The sequence below is a fragment of the Lactuca sativa genome, chromosome 1 (genome assembly GCF_002870075.4).
Source record: "Lactuca sativa cultivar Salinas chromosome 1, Lsat_Salinas_v11, whole genome shotgun sequence".
NCBI lineage: Eukaryota > Viridiplantae > Streptophyta > Magnoliopsida > Asterales > Asteraceae > Lactuca > Lactuca sativa.
Window position 1 is genome coordinate 43,091,929 of NC_056623.2, and position 15,760 is coordinate 43,107,688.

The window sequence follows — 15,760 nt, forward strand, 5'->3', positions numbered from 1 at the left end:
GATATTCTAGAATATCGATGTTAAGTACATTCCAATGGATGTTAGCGAAATTGCATAACTGGTGTTAGCAGGCACCTCACATGCATTTGGGGTTAGCCGAAATAATGTTTCTTCAAAATCAGACGTAGTATATGATTTGCATGTACGCTAGAACAAATGTTCAAATGTTCTGTTTCGACAACTATTGTAAGCAAATGCAATGCCAAACACTTACAACAATACACATGATAAAAATTAGGGAATAATTGACCGAGGGAAGAAGTTATCACATTGTCCATATTGATTATGAATGATACTTCTCTAGCGTCCCTAAGAGCTTCTTTTAACCTCATCAAGAACCAGATACAATAGTCAATATTATTTGTCATGCCTAGATAAAATATTGTAGGCAGGGTCTGGGTTTTTTCGTCTATAACAACCGCTATGAACATTATCTGTAGGTAGCCCCCTCTTAGATTATAACAAGCAACAAACAATCTATGAATGTATGAAGCGGGGTTTTTTTTTTGCAAAGTAAAACAATTACTTGTAATAACATTAGAAAATTAAAATAAAAAATTAAATTTTGGAACAAAATCATTTTACCACACATCTAACGGCCACAAAATAGAATTGAAAACGATCCATAACATCTGATGTTGGTGTAACTATGAAGGTTTGTCCTTCCAAAGTTATATAAGTTATGCAGGTAAACAAACAAGTTAGCAAAGCTTTTTTCATAATCATTATCTGAGAAACTCATTTTGAAACAATTATAAAACAACACAATTACAATTTTGGTTGTAAGTAAACTAAATTAGAATACACATGTTTGTATAGTCTATTTGTGTTTGGAATGTGTGTTTTGTCCTTTGTATGGTATTCGGTCCGAAATATCAATATGATATGTACGGTTTTGACTAAGGTGGTCCGGAATTGACCATGTCAGTCTGGAATGAACGACCGGAATCGAATCCCTGCCTATCATGTTGATCCAAAATGCATAGTATTTCTCTAGAATATCCTACTCCGAAAAAGATGGTCATTTTTCCAAAAAAAAAAAGTTGTTAATTGTTTTTATTAAAAATGTTGTTTATAATGATTAAATTACTCAATTTTTCTAAAAAAAAATTGTTACATGTGTCCTTTTTATCGATCTTAGTTATAACATATTCCAACTACACAAATAAATTATATATGCTGTAAAATTGTCATAGTTTTGCTTTGTTGTGACTGTGGTCCTTTGTTGGAACGCTTTTTTGGTGTTCAAAAGTTTTAAGCCAAAGTTTCTCTCGTGGATATCGATCTTTTGAAGTACAATGATTAATACATTGCTTTGATCTTTGAGTGATAAGACATGTAACTTTTTTTTAAAGCATATATAAAGTTCCAGAGTTAACTTTTTTTTTTTAGATGGCAACAACTTGGGCTACTGATATTTTTTTTAACGAGTCGTTGGAAGTTTTCATATATCGTTTTAGCGTATACCCAAGTCTAAACTTGCGTTATGTCATAGTTATTTTTTAATTACGAATAAAGGTTTGTTTATGTTCGTTCGTTTAATTTAACTAGACAATCGAATGAACACGAACGGGTTAACAAATGAGTTTTATTTTCATGTTCGTTCATTTAACAAATTTCATTATTCATGTTCGTGAATATGTTAAACGACCGGAGATAAACAAACATAATCAAACATATATAAACATAAACAAACATATAATATAATAATGTATCGAACACAATTGAACATATATAATAATAAAATGAACTTAAATGAACGAATATAAACGAACATTCACAAACATAACTGAATAAACGAGATCATTGTTCATGTTCGTTCATTTATTAAATAAATGAACACACAAGAACTTTCCGTCGAACAGTTCACAAACAATTCGTTGAACATTCGTTTCATTTACAAACCTATCATATATGAAAATCAAAAAATAGTTTATATATAGTTTTTTTAATAGTTTTCCATACAAGATTGTGTTAATTTTTTTTAATTATCTCAAATATAACCTTCAGCTACCAGATTGTTTTTAAATGGTTATGACAAATTAAGCATACACCCGTACGTTGCGCAGATTAATATAACGAGAAAATGATTTGCATCTCTAAATTGTTTTATCATTGTACTCCAATTGCATATAAATATAATTAAACATATTCTTCAACATTCTACCACTTTTATTTATTGTTAAAATTAGCGTGCATATAACTTATATAACCATTTTTTATTTGGATATATATATATATATATATATATATATATATATATATATATATATATATATATATATATATATATATATATATGAGAGAGAGATGTTATTTTCAATTATTATTGTTAATAATTAATTGATCAAGTATATTTTTTTTGAAAAACTTATTACTATTATAAAAATAATTTATAGAAAATTTTGAGTAGATATGCTATTTGATATTTGAATTTTAGTTTTATTTAATAGTATATTAAAATATTAAAATATTTAAGAATAAATAATAATTAAATATTTTTTAAGTTTATTTGATGTTTTGATTTAGGCTTTGTATTTAACATCATATCTATATTAAAAATTCCAACAGATTAGATTATTAATTCAAAATTTATAGCATTAAAGTTAGAAAGACGTACATATTGAAAAACTTATAAAAACTTGAGACTTAAAAGGAAAATATAATATATTCATGACTTTTAATTATTTATTTTTTTAAAGCAACACAAAATAAACAATTATGATCCACATCACACATATATAATATATAATCGATAACGTGTATCTAATCTAATTTATGTTAATGATTCCGCTATACCATATAAAAAATAACTAATATATAGCAAACTTAGAAATTAAGAGTTCTAACATAATATCATACTTAATTTACAGTAATGATTCAACCACAACATATAAAAAAGTTATATTGTATAACAAACTTACAAATTAAGAGTTCTAGCATAATAACATATCTAATTTACATTAATGATTCTACCAAAACATATAAAAAGAATTACTATATAACAAACTTACAAATTAAGAGTTCTAACATAATAACATATCTAATTTACATTAATGATTCTACCAAAATATATAAAAAAAAATAAATATATAACAAACTTACAAAATAAATTTCTGACATAATAACATGTATTCAAATATGGTAAAAAGACCTCAAATATTTCTATAACATGTAATCAATAACATACAAATTAAAAATTCCAACATAATAACATGTCTTCAAAAATAGTAAAAAGACTTCAAATATTTATCTAACATGTGATCTATAACACGTATATAATCTAATTTACATTAATGACTCACCTGCAACATATAAAACAAATTATTATATAACAAAACTTACAAATTAAATGTTCTAACAACCAACACAAAAACATTTAAAACTTTTTTGCTTTGTGAATTTTGTATGTAATTTATATATGTCTCTACTCTAAAGGTTGTTTTTTATTCTAAAATTTTCATTAAGTGTTATTAAACATAATGTATAAATTATAAAACTTTTGGGTGAAATCATTATTAAGAAGACTTTTGGATGATATTATTTAAAATATGGAGGGTTCAAATGAATATGGCTTGAATAAAAATGTCTTTTTATAAGATATATAGATAGATATAGAAGTTATTATAAATATGACGAAAATGTAACAAAATACTATTACACTAGTGCTTGTACTACATGTACATAGAACAAACAACACCTATAATTGATTTACAAAAACTCTAAATGTCATAAATTAAACTAAATATAACCTAGTTCTATCTTCATTTTTAGACGAGGAGACATACTCTAACCTTTTTCTAAATTACAAGGGTAAATGACATAAAAGCCTTTAAGTTTTCAAGAAACGTTTGGATTTATCATTTGGTGAGTTTTAGGTTCAATAAGGCCTAAAGTTTTGTCTAATTTGTTCATTTTTGTCTTTTAAAAGGTTTGGTCGGTCACATGTTTAAGTAGGGGGCATGTAGGCCGATGACAGGGCAGATCCGTCTGACGTGGCACCACATTGTTTCACTTAATTAATCAAATAAAAGTTTTTATGTAACACTTGGATTTTTGGGTATGTTCCTTTTTGACCCTTCTATTTTTAATTGTTGCGTCTTTGGTCCTTGGAGTATTACACGGGGCGTACCACATGGTACGCTTAGCGTACTAACGTGGAGCTCGGGGGTGCGAGGCCTCATATGCTAGGCATACGAGGATTACGCATGGCGTAATGGTCAGACTTGAAAACCCTAATTTTAGGGTGTTGTACCCTATTTAAAGACCTTAAGCCCCTAGGGATGGCCTCTTTACCATCCCCCATATCTTCTAAACCTAAAAATCGACCTTAAGCCTCCATTGTTGTGTCTTTGAGCTTTTGAGAAGACGTTGGTGCTTATTTTGCTCATCTTTAAGGATTTGAAGAATGGTGAAGGTACTTGGCTTGGTGGGAAGTTTAGAGATCCAAAATCATCATTCATTTTGCAAGCTTTTAGAGGTATCAAGTCCAAACCTTGTCTTCTCCATGCTTAGATCTCTTTATATCTTCATTTTTAGGCTTTTGGTCCCTTTTTGGGTTGGTTGATGAGTTAAGATGTTTGTGGGGCTTGTACTTTTAGATCTGATCATGTTATGAGGTTCTTAAGCATAAAGGCGCAAGCTTTATGGGGTTTATGGTCACATGCATGCATTAAGTCATCTATTAGGACCTTTTGAGCTTTAAGAGCTTCATTTATCCATGCATGAACGTAAATTTAGCAACTTTACGTGACTAACCAGCTCAAGGAAGTCAGATCTACGTTTTGGAGCAATGTCTTAAAGTATTAAGAGCTTAATTTTGGAAGATGGCTGAATAGGATAGTACGTTGGGCGTAAGAATTTTGAGAGATAGAAAGAATAGACTAATTGGACTTAGTCAAAGTATATACTTGGACAGGGTACTAAAACGGTTTTGTGTGGATGAAGAGATAGATGATGTGAGTCGATTCCCTTATGCTTCGACTATAGGATCGATCATGTACGCTATGACATGTACTCACCCTGATGTGTCCTTTGCCTTGAGCTTGGTCAGTAGCTATCAGCAAAATGCTAGCAGAGCTCATTTGAAGTAATTAAGAACATTCTCAAGTATTTGTGAAGGACAAAGGACATGGTTCTAGTCCTTGGTGGCAATGATATATTGAGGGTGACTGGGTATAGTGACCCCCGCTTTCAAACATATAGAGACAACTTTCGTTCTCAATTTGGATGGGTATCTACATTAAATGGAGGAACAGTTACTTGGAAAAGTTTCAAGCAAGACACAGTGGCTGATTTTACTTGTGAATCAAGTACATAGCGGCAAGTGAAGCATCAAAGGAAGCAGCTTGGTTGAAGAACTTCATCGGATATCTTGGAGTTGTTCCAACCATTCAGGAACCAATGGAACTTTTTGCGATAATAAAGGAGCGATTGCTTTAACTAAAGAATCGAGAGATCATGGCAAATCAAGACATATCGACAGAAAGTACCATTATATCAAACATAGAGTTGAAGAAGGTCATCTCATAATGAAAAGAGTATCGTCATAAGAAAATCATGTAGATTCTCTGACAAAGGTTATGAGTATGATTAAGCATAGACAACATGTTAGGAGCATTAGATTGAGAGATGACATTAGTTTTAGTAGTTAGATGATTAGCTTGAAACTTGTAACAAAAATAAACGTATTTGACTTTTGGTGATTAAGTAACAGAGATTATTTATGAGTTTGTTTACTGCCTTGGTCAATTATTTATTCTTGTGTTTCGTTTTGCATGTTTTACTTCTAGAATAATTTAATTATTCAAATTCCACAGTCGCTCATACTTTGGGAAGTAATTATTGAATTAAGACTGTCATGAATTGGATTGTAGATTGTCTAAAGGAGTTAAGCATAGCAGTTATATTGCTACAACTTTCATGGGTACTTAGAAATGGAGATTTAGGTATTGGATAAACCTACGCTCAGAGAATTACTTCATGGATTATATCACGATTAATTTTGAGACGATAATATCTTATATTCTTGAAATGGATATATATATATATATGAGTTGTAATTTACAATTCGGTTGTGAATTGGTGTTGCGTAAACGCGTCAGTAACATGACGTTATAAAATGCAATATCATGTATGATTTGATGAGTAAAGGATACAAGCATATAAGTAAAAGTTTATTCGTTCCTTTTTCCCTAACAGAAAAAGCGATATCTTTGGGCCTCTTGTGATTTGGTTTTGACTTATAGTGTTGGCCCCAACCAAGACTCGGTTGATTTGTTCAATTTAAAGTCATATGTCGTCATCACAAATCATGAAATCGAGAAACAAAATTTTGGACAATTAGATTGATTCAAATCCATGTCTCATGTATGTATGATATCAAGTAGAACGGAGGAATATTGGATCACTTATCTTAGGACCAATGTCTGTTTATTTCAGAGTTCGGCAGTTGCTAAGGAAGCACTCTTTGCTGTTTAATTTAGAAGTTATAACAGTAATTTAGTTTTAGACTTATCCAAGTGGGATATTGTTGGATTATGTGTCTAAGCCAATAACTAAATTAGTATAATCTTGAATTATTAGCAAAGTCTTTTTGGGTTGTCCTCAAACCTAGTAATTGAGTATGATGACTTTTAGAGAGACAAACTAATTTATTAATTTATTATGTGATTAATAAATTAATTAGAAATAAAGATAAATGAATTTATTAATATGTTATGAAAATAATATATTAATTAGCAATCATATTATTTAATTAATAATTAATCAGAAATTAATTAGAATTAATTTTGGGATTACTTGGATTAATTAAAAGTGAAGGGACTATTTGGTTATTTATTGAAAGTTAAAGCAGGAAGGCTTTAAAATCTCATAGAATGAGGTGGACGAAAATTGGCTAGGGTAAGCTTAGAATTTTTGTCCATGGGGTAAGGGATAAGGAGATCAGACAGTTTGATTATTATATTAATTAATCTAGGCCTTATCCCAAAAACCCTAGCTTTGGCCCCAAGTTTTTTTCAGCTATATAAAGAGCTTCCTGGCCTTCAAAATTTCGTCCATCCCTTCTCATAAGCCAAATGCCAAAATTTTGAGCTCCCCTCTCTTCTCTCTCTAAGCCTCCTTGATACTAGGGTTGGGTGTTAACCATCTGGTGGTTGTCGAGGCCAACACAAATAATAACCCTAAATATTACACACTAAAATAGTGTATAGTGGTAAAGGGATCGAATCCACGGAGATTGGTTCAATTTATAACTCTATGAAAAATCTCTTTGTAAAAATACTTGTAAAATGACAATAAAAATAAAATGGGGGGTTATGGTGTTTTGAAATACTTGAAACAAACTAGAATTAACTATGATTTAAATAGACAAATGCAACAAAACTAAGAGTTTGATGTAAAATCAATAAGGGAGAGATGGTTGACTTAAAGTTTCCTCACTTTGACTTTTGATGAACATATCATTAGAATCCAATGGTGCAATACTTTGATTTAAATCCTTAGTTTGACTATAGTAATCCAAGGAGCTTGAGATTACCTAGACTTTTCTTAATTGTTGAAATGGCTAGAGAAGCTCATAATAATTTTCTTAGTCAAAGTCACTAATTCCAAATAGCATGTAATTAGTGAAAGTCAACTAGCATTAAGAACCAAAAAGTCACCAAATCCAAGAGGGGTCAAATGCTTTCACCACCATGTTGGAGGAAATGTTTTTATGATTGTGTGAAGCAAAAACAACACAAAAATCATTTTTTGCTTGCTAATTTGAGGATCCTTTACTTAATTAAGAAATTAGCCAACTAATCACCACAAACACATTTAAACTCGTGAACTAAAACATACAAGTAATGATAAGATATTAAAACACAAAACATTCCCATAAAGATTCAAGAACATGTTCATGGATTCTTCAACATTCAACAAAATTTCAAAGGATTAACCAAAAGTCAACCAAGATTAGTTTAGCCAAGCATGGCTAAACTCAAAGAAACAAAGTTAGAGAAAATTGTACCAAACATTAAGCAAGAATCAAGAGGTAAAAATATGATGTTCTTCAAGTGTTCTTGGCCTTCAAAAGTCTTCACAACTCCAGAGAGAATCTCCAAAAATCGGATGTCCAAGAGTCCCCAAAAGATGGGCACCAACCTTCCTCAAATAGCCTTCCAAATGGATTTCCGAAATTGCCCCTGCAGGAGGTTGCGCGACCCGCGTGCTTGAGAGGAATGGAGTGGGTGCTGGAAGGTTACGTGCTTGAGAGGAATGGAGTGGGAGGTCAAGATGGTTAAATGAAGAAGAAGGGAAGCTGAACATTGTACTCTATGGGTCAATAAGGGTCAATTTCGGTCAATGTTGGTCAAGAAAAGTCAAAAGGTCAACTCATTAAAACCTTTGGTCAACACCTGGTCAAATAATAGCCAAAAATAGCCCAAATTGCCCAGCACAGTGCGCGGGTCGCGCAGAGTATCACGCGGGTCGCACAGACCTTGCAGTTAAGTCTTGGGCCAATGTCGCTTCATCACACCTGGCCGCGCAACTCACCCGCGCAACAGCACGCGGGTCGCGCAACCTCCTGATCCTGATCTTCATTTTTGCTTCATTTTTCTTCGTTTTTCACCCGTTCTTGCTTTGGAAGGCCCCAAGCACCTAGAAACTCTTGGTTTCTTCAAAAACAACTCTTTTGAATCCCAAAAGCATCTTCAAAACTCATTTATTGAAATTAAAAACACGAAAACACAATGTGTTCCAAAAATGCCATTCTTTAACATCTTTGGCGAGACGCCTCCAAACTTCACTTTAACACTTTAGGGCGTCCAAATGGACGACATCTTGGACATTTGAATCAAAAACTTCATTGAATGGATTCAATCGATGTCCATTAACCTTGTAAATTTTCCCCGTGTCGACATTTTTTAATTTCCACACCTCCATTGGGACTCTTTTCTTGTATTTGACTTTCTTTTTACGGGAAAACCATACCGGACTCAAACCTTTGATAATAGCAATCATCCAACCATATTCTTTCTTGTAATTGTTCAGTAAGGTGACCAAATCTTCCTTCTTTGACATGGTGGTTAAGTAGGTGACAGGTTGGACATCTTCTTTATCAAGATACGTATCCTTTGAAGGGTCCGACAGATTTATCGTTTCCGGCTCTTGTGGTTGTTCTACCACTGGAGTTAGTTTCTCAATGGTAGTGGGTGGCTCAATCTCTCTTTCGTTAACCCCTATTACTTCCTTTACAGTTTCATTGACAACATTCTTAATTTCTTCTTCCTCTTTGACAACTTCTTCCACTTCTACTTCTTCTTCCTCTTCTTCATATAACACTCTTGGGTCATCAAAAATTTTCTCATCTTTCAAAGGAATGCAACATGCGTTATGACATGGGCTCTCTTCAGATGGTAATTTGTGTTGAGCTTCCACTATACTCAATGATTGAGCAATTTGTGTTATTTGTTGCTCTAAGCTTTTGACGCTAGCTTGAGTTGTTTCCTGGAAAATTTGGGTAGAAGTGGCAATGCTTTTCACAATGTCCTCTAAGGACATGCTTGGCGTTTCAGTTTGTTGAGGAGGGTAAGGATAAGGTTCTTGGAACAGTGGAGTTGGTTGGTATTGGTTATTTCCCCATGTTTGGTATGGGTTTTGGTAATGGTTATTTTCCCAAACTTGGTTGTTGTCCCACCATTGATCATGTTGAGGCTGATCATAACTCCATTGGTTTGACCGGTAGTAGCTTCCCTTATCTTGCACTTCTTCCCATTCTCCTTGTAAATATGGACACATGTCAGAATGATGTCCATTTTGGGCACAAATATCGCAAAGAAGAGGCATGGGTTGCACACTTTGGTCACTTTCAATCATCATAACTAACTGAGCTAGCTCAGAAAGTTTATCTTCAATGCAAGGAGTGTTCATTTCTGAACCATACTTTTTTTTCGATTTTTGAGTATTAAACTGGCGTACCTGCACAATGAGATCTACGCATAGAGAAACAAACTGATTAAATATAAACCAATCCCCGGCAACGGTGCGAAAAATTTGGTGGTTGTCGAGGCCAACACAAATAATAACCCTAAATATTACACACTAAAATAGTGTATAGTGGTAAAGGGATCGAATCCACGGAGATTGGTTCAATTTATAACTCTATGAAAAATCTCTTTGTAAAAATACTTGTAAAATGACAATAAAAATAAAATGGGGGGGTTTTGGTGTTTTGAAATACTTGAAACAAACTAGAATTAACTATGATTTAAATAGACAAATGCAACAAAAATAAGAGTTTGATGTAAAATCAATAAGGGAGAGATGGTTGACTTAAAGTTTCCTCACTTTGACTTTTGATGAACATATCATTAGAATCCAATGGTGCAATACTTTGATTTAAATCCTTAATTTGGCTATAGTAATCCAAGGAGCTTGAGATTACCTAGACTTTTCTTAATTGTTGAAATGGCTAGAGAAGCTCATAACAATTTCCTTAGTCAAAGTCACTAATTCCAAATAGCATGTAATTAGTGAAAGTCAACTAGCATTAAGAACCAAAAAGTCACCAAATCCAAGAGGGGTCAAATGCTTTAACCACCATGTTGGAGGAAATGTTTTTATGATTGTGTGAAGCAAAAACAACACAAAAATCATTTGTTGCTTGCTAATTTGAGGATCCTTTACTTAATCAAGAAATTAGCCAACTAATCACCACAAACACATTTAAACTCATGAACTAAAACATACAAGTAATGATAAGATATTAAAACACAAAACATTCCCATAAAGATTCAAGAACATGTTCATGGATTCTTCAACATTCAACAAAAGTTCAAAGGATTAACCAAAAGTCAACCAAAATTAGTTTAGCCAAGCATGGCTAAACTCAAAGAAACAAAGTTAGAGAAAATTGTACCAAACATTAAGCAAGAATCAAGAGGTAAAAATATGATGTTCTTCAAGTGTTCTTGGCCTTCAAAAGTCTTCAAAACTCCAGAGAGAATCTCCAAAAATCGGATGTCCAAGAGTCCCCAAAAGATGGGCACCAACCTTCCTCAAATAGCCTTCCAAATGGATTTCCGAAATTGCCCCTGCAGGAGGTTGCATGACCCGCGCGCTGCTGCGCGGGTGGTGCCTGACATGGGTTTTTTTTGAGTTTTTGGGCCTCCAAAGCATATCTCACTAGCCCAGATCGAGTCCAATCACCTCCTAGCCCATTTTCTTCAAGTTTTTCTTCATTTTAAGCCCAATTTGACCTCTCCAAATCCTCCAAAGCTCGTGCACTCGCCCGATTAACAATCTACGCACGCTTGAATAAACTCCCGCATCTTACAAATTTAAAGTTTATTTCTCTCCAAGCCTTCAAATAATCATCAAGCTCGCTTCATGCATCATCTCCACAATCACCAAGCCTAACATCCTTTTTGTCTACCAAATCCCATCGCTTTCCATATGTCCTGAACACTCCCGCTCCGCTAGACCCGAAAACCTGCAATCATGCTCACAAGATTCGAAAGTACCCGAAATAGTCATAAAATAACAAAAAGGAAAATATGCATGGAAATTATCTAAATTATGAATGAAATATGCTAAAATAAACTATAAAAAGAAGTAAACAAAACAAACTATCACCATCAGAGACACCAGATTTCTGGTGCTAGCTTCCAAGCAATTTCAAGAAGGATTTTGATTTGATTATCTGCTAGCATAATCAAAATGTATGTTTTCTATACCCTTTTATGATTTTCGAAAATCCTAGGATTCTTGATATTCAACTTCATTATTGCATTTAATAATGAAAACTTAAATCCTTATGGTGTATGCAAACGTAGCGTTTTATTTTTCCGTCCAAAATATGATTTTTGTTATGTATAAAACCCATCATTTAGATCTTGGCCTTTTTATGTCAAATATGAGTTAGGGTTTGGGATTGGGTTTGATTGAGTCATAGATCTGGATAAAGTTAGAAAATTTAACCATTAAGATCCTCTAGGTATTCAGATCTGAAAGATCCCAACCCTAGTTGTAAGGATTAAGTTCTTAATGAGAAAAGGGGTTGGATTTATGGAGGGTGCAACATGTCAAGTTTCCCGATTATTTTTTCCTTATTAGGATGCAACGCACCTGGTCTGTTGACATGTGTTTTTTCTTAACGAAAAATCTAAACTACTCCTTAAATCCACTTATGTACATAATGGGACTTGAACCCTCGACCTCAAATAGGAAGAGAAACACCTGATACCGCTAGGCTAAAAGCCTTTTGGTTGTTGACTAGTGTTGACCTTAACCATTGATAGTTGACTTTTTTTGACAAGTTTGACTTTTTGGTCAAACTTTGATGGGATTAAGTATTTAGCTGAGGTTTTACCTCTAAATGTTATTTAGATAGTTCACATATTTCGTCTAAAGAGACTGCCTTTGAGATCATGTTGTTGGCTTACGTGAGTTTCCACACTATATTACGTGTGACATTGTACATTCTTTGTATAATAATATATATGTATAGTTAAGGTACAATTACATTAATGAATTAAGATAGTCTTTATTATGTATGTGCTTAGTTGATTGTATGATGTTGTTATGTGTTATGTTTGGTTGAAGTATTGTCAATATTAGATGATCGTTAAGTGAATGTGTGACAACCCAACAATTTCCATTAGTTTTAACGTCGAAATTAATCACATCAAAAATTAGCCAAATTTATCCCAAAAATATTTTTGACCAGATTTAAACCCGTTGGAATATTTTAAATAATATTCGTCAAGCGAACCAAAATTAAGGAGGTATAATTTTAAAATTTGTCGTGTTTAACGGTAGTCGTGAAAAACCCCGTTCGCGGTTGGTGTCGGGTGAACCCCAACCAGGCCATAAACCCCACCCTATATAAGGGTTGAGTGGGTTTCATTCCCACCTTAGACACACTCTCTCTCTACTTTCTCTCTCTACAAAACGGATTTTGGTCAAAAATCGCCCCTTCGAGCTTCAAATCGGTAAGTTAACTTTCCTAGCTTGTTGTTTATCTTATCTAGCTTGCAAATTTGTGGCTTAATCATCCAAAAGCCCCAAGAACAAGATTTTACGGTCTTGGGAGCATCCCAAAACCGTAAACACCTTGAAAGAGGGATAACCCTTCCAAACCACTTCTAATGCTTAGCAATGACTTAGAGGCTTGCATGAAAGGACTTAAAACACCAAAATCGTAACAAATGGGGAGTAAACATGAGTTTACAGTATAAGAACATCCTTAGACCGTAAACCCATCTTTAAGGACCATAAACACTTATTTAGATGTTAAACTACCCCTCAAACACCTCCAAAAGCTTCCATGAGTGCCTAGAGCCTTGTAAACCTTCATTTGATGCAACAAAACACATGATTCATGGACTAACATGAGTTTACTGTCGTAAACTCATGTGTTTAAGGTAGTAAACTCCCCAAGAACACCTTCTTATACCGTAAACACCTTTCCAAGGTGTTTAAGTGCCTTTAACACCTTCCTATGCTCATATAAGTGACTAGAATCTTGCGTGCATGAGTTAGAACCACCAAACAACAAAAGAAATGGACTAACATGAGTTTACTACCGTAAAATCATGTATTTACGGCCGTAAACTCCTCAAGGAGTGGTCAATGGATCGTAAACACCCTAAAATGGTCCATTTGGAGCCTAAACCACTTCCTATGCCCTAGAATTGAACCTAGCCTAATTCCACAAGTGAGATAAGGCCTTAAAGCATCCAAGGACACACCACCCATGAGTTTACGGCCGTAAACTCATGGGGATATGGTCATAGGGCCATAAACTCTATAAAGAGTTTACTCTTGAGGAGTAAACTCCCTAACTAGGCCATACACTCCCTTAGATGTTACCCGGGACACCCCTAGCGCTTAACCAAAGTGTTTTCTGCATTTTAGGATGTGTATACATGTTTAATTAGTATTATATTTACTAATTGTATGTAAACATATGTCATCATATGTTAATAGGTCACTGAGTGTGTTCAAGTCTTTACTTGACACCGAGCACCCAACCGGCACTTCCACCCGATCCACTTACAACAGGTGAGTTCATACCCCTGAATTAACCTTTTAAATGTTTTTACATGCTTTTATGGGGGGGAATACAAGTTAAAACATGCCAGTTATAATATCAATCATATGTGATTAATAACCCGCATGCATAAGGATTTATTACACTTTCAGCTGTTTTACCAAGTATGATACTATAAATGGTTTTCAAAAACGTCTTTACTTGTTTAAATCTGTTCTCAAATTGTCTCTCGCGCTGTATGTTTTACTTCAAAACCATTTACGCCAACATTTTAAACAGAGGTTTTCTTTACTTATATTGTTTTATCAAAATTACATTCAAAACTTGTTTATGAAAGGTTTTCAAAGGATTTCCAGAGGTCTTCAAACTTATTTTACAAAAGGATATCAAGACACGATTTTCTTAAGTGTAAAGGATTTCCAAAGTTTTCGTCAAAGTTTGCTTCCATGCTTCTATGCTTCTACTTCGTTAAATGCTTCTACTTCGTTAAATGCATGCATGTACTTGTATAGTTATATAAATAATGTTTAAAGGAATTAGGAAGGCTAGTTCGCCCTATTTCCTTTTCCTCGTTTGGATGTGGTCTGGTGGGTATCGGATATCCGTCCGAAGGTCGTTTAATCATTAATTATATATCATGTATACATGTATAGACATAAAGTTTTCCATTGGCCAGTTCATGTTCCTTGGGTAGCAAGGGCATCCTCCCACTCATCACTCATAGATCAGGGACACTGGTAACTATTATAGGAATAGTTAGGAAGCTCTATTTACTCTTTCTAGTACGCGAATTCCAAAGGAGTCAGTTCAGTTATGAGTCTCTATCATTAGTCCAGTACCTACATCAGAATTCATTCTACGAGATGCATCTTCGAGACACGGATCTCCCCGTCGTCGAGTTGGTAACCAGAGTCTCCTGTAGGGAGAACGGGCATTATGTGTATAGATCTATACGGGACTGACACTCCCGCACCCTTATTGCTAGCTACAGTCCACGGCCTACCAAGCAAAGGGGTGACAAATGTCATATATATTCTGACGCTTGCAGGGCTACAAGTACTCTAGTGTCAATCAGTATGGTTACGAGTATCTCCATGTTTACCTTATAATTCATGGCCATAAGGTAACGAGAATTAACACTGTATTCTGGAAACAACACTCTTAGGATTACTCTTTGTTTTAGACCTTACTAGCTGTATCTTTCATTTGATACTGTCTGGGGTCTGTGTTTCTTTGTTTTAGACCTTGCTAGCTGTATCTTTCATTTGATACTGTCTGGGGTCTGTGTCTCTTTGTTTTAGACCTTGCTAGTTGTATCTTTCATTTGATACTGTCTGGGGTCTGTGTTTCTTTGTTTTAGACCTTGCTAGTTGTATCTTTCATTTGATACTGTCTGGGGTCTGTGTTTCTTTGTTTTAGACCTTGCTAGCCGTATCGTACATTTGATACCGTCTGGGGTCTGTGTTTCCTTTTGTTAGACTGAGCCAAGCATATCATTCATTCGATACTCTCCTGGAGTCTATGATTTCTTTGCCTTAGTCAGTAGTATTTTCTGCCGAGGCATATGTTATTTTCCCCTAGTACTTTTACTAGTGATATTCTCCTACTTTCTTTAAAGTCAAATACCGTATTTTGGTAATGATAGCATTTCAGGGAAAATTTCTCTTTAAAACATAACATTGTCGAGTCTTGGTAGAAGACTGCTTTTAATTAGAAAAT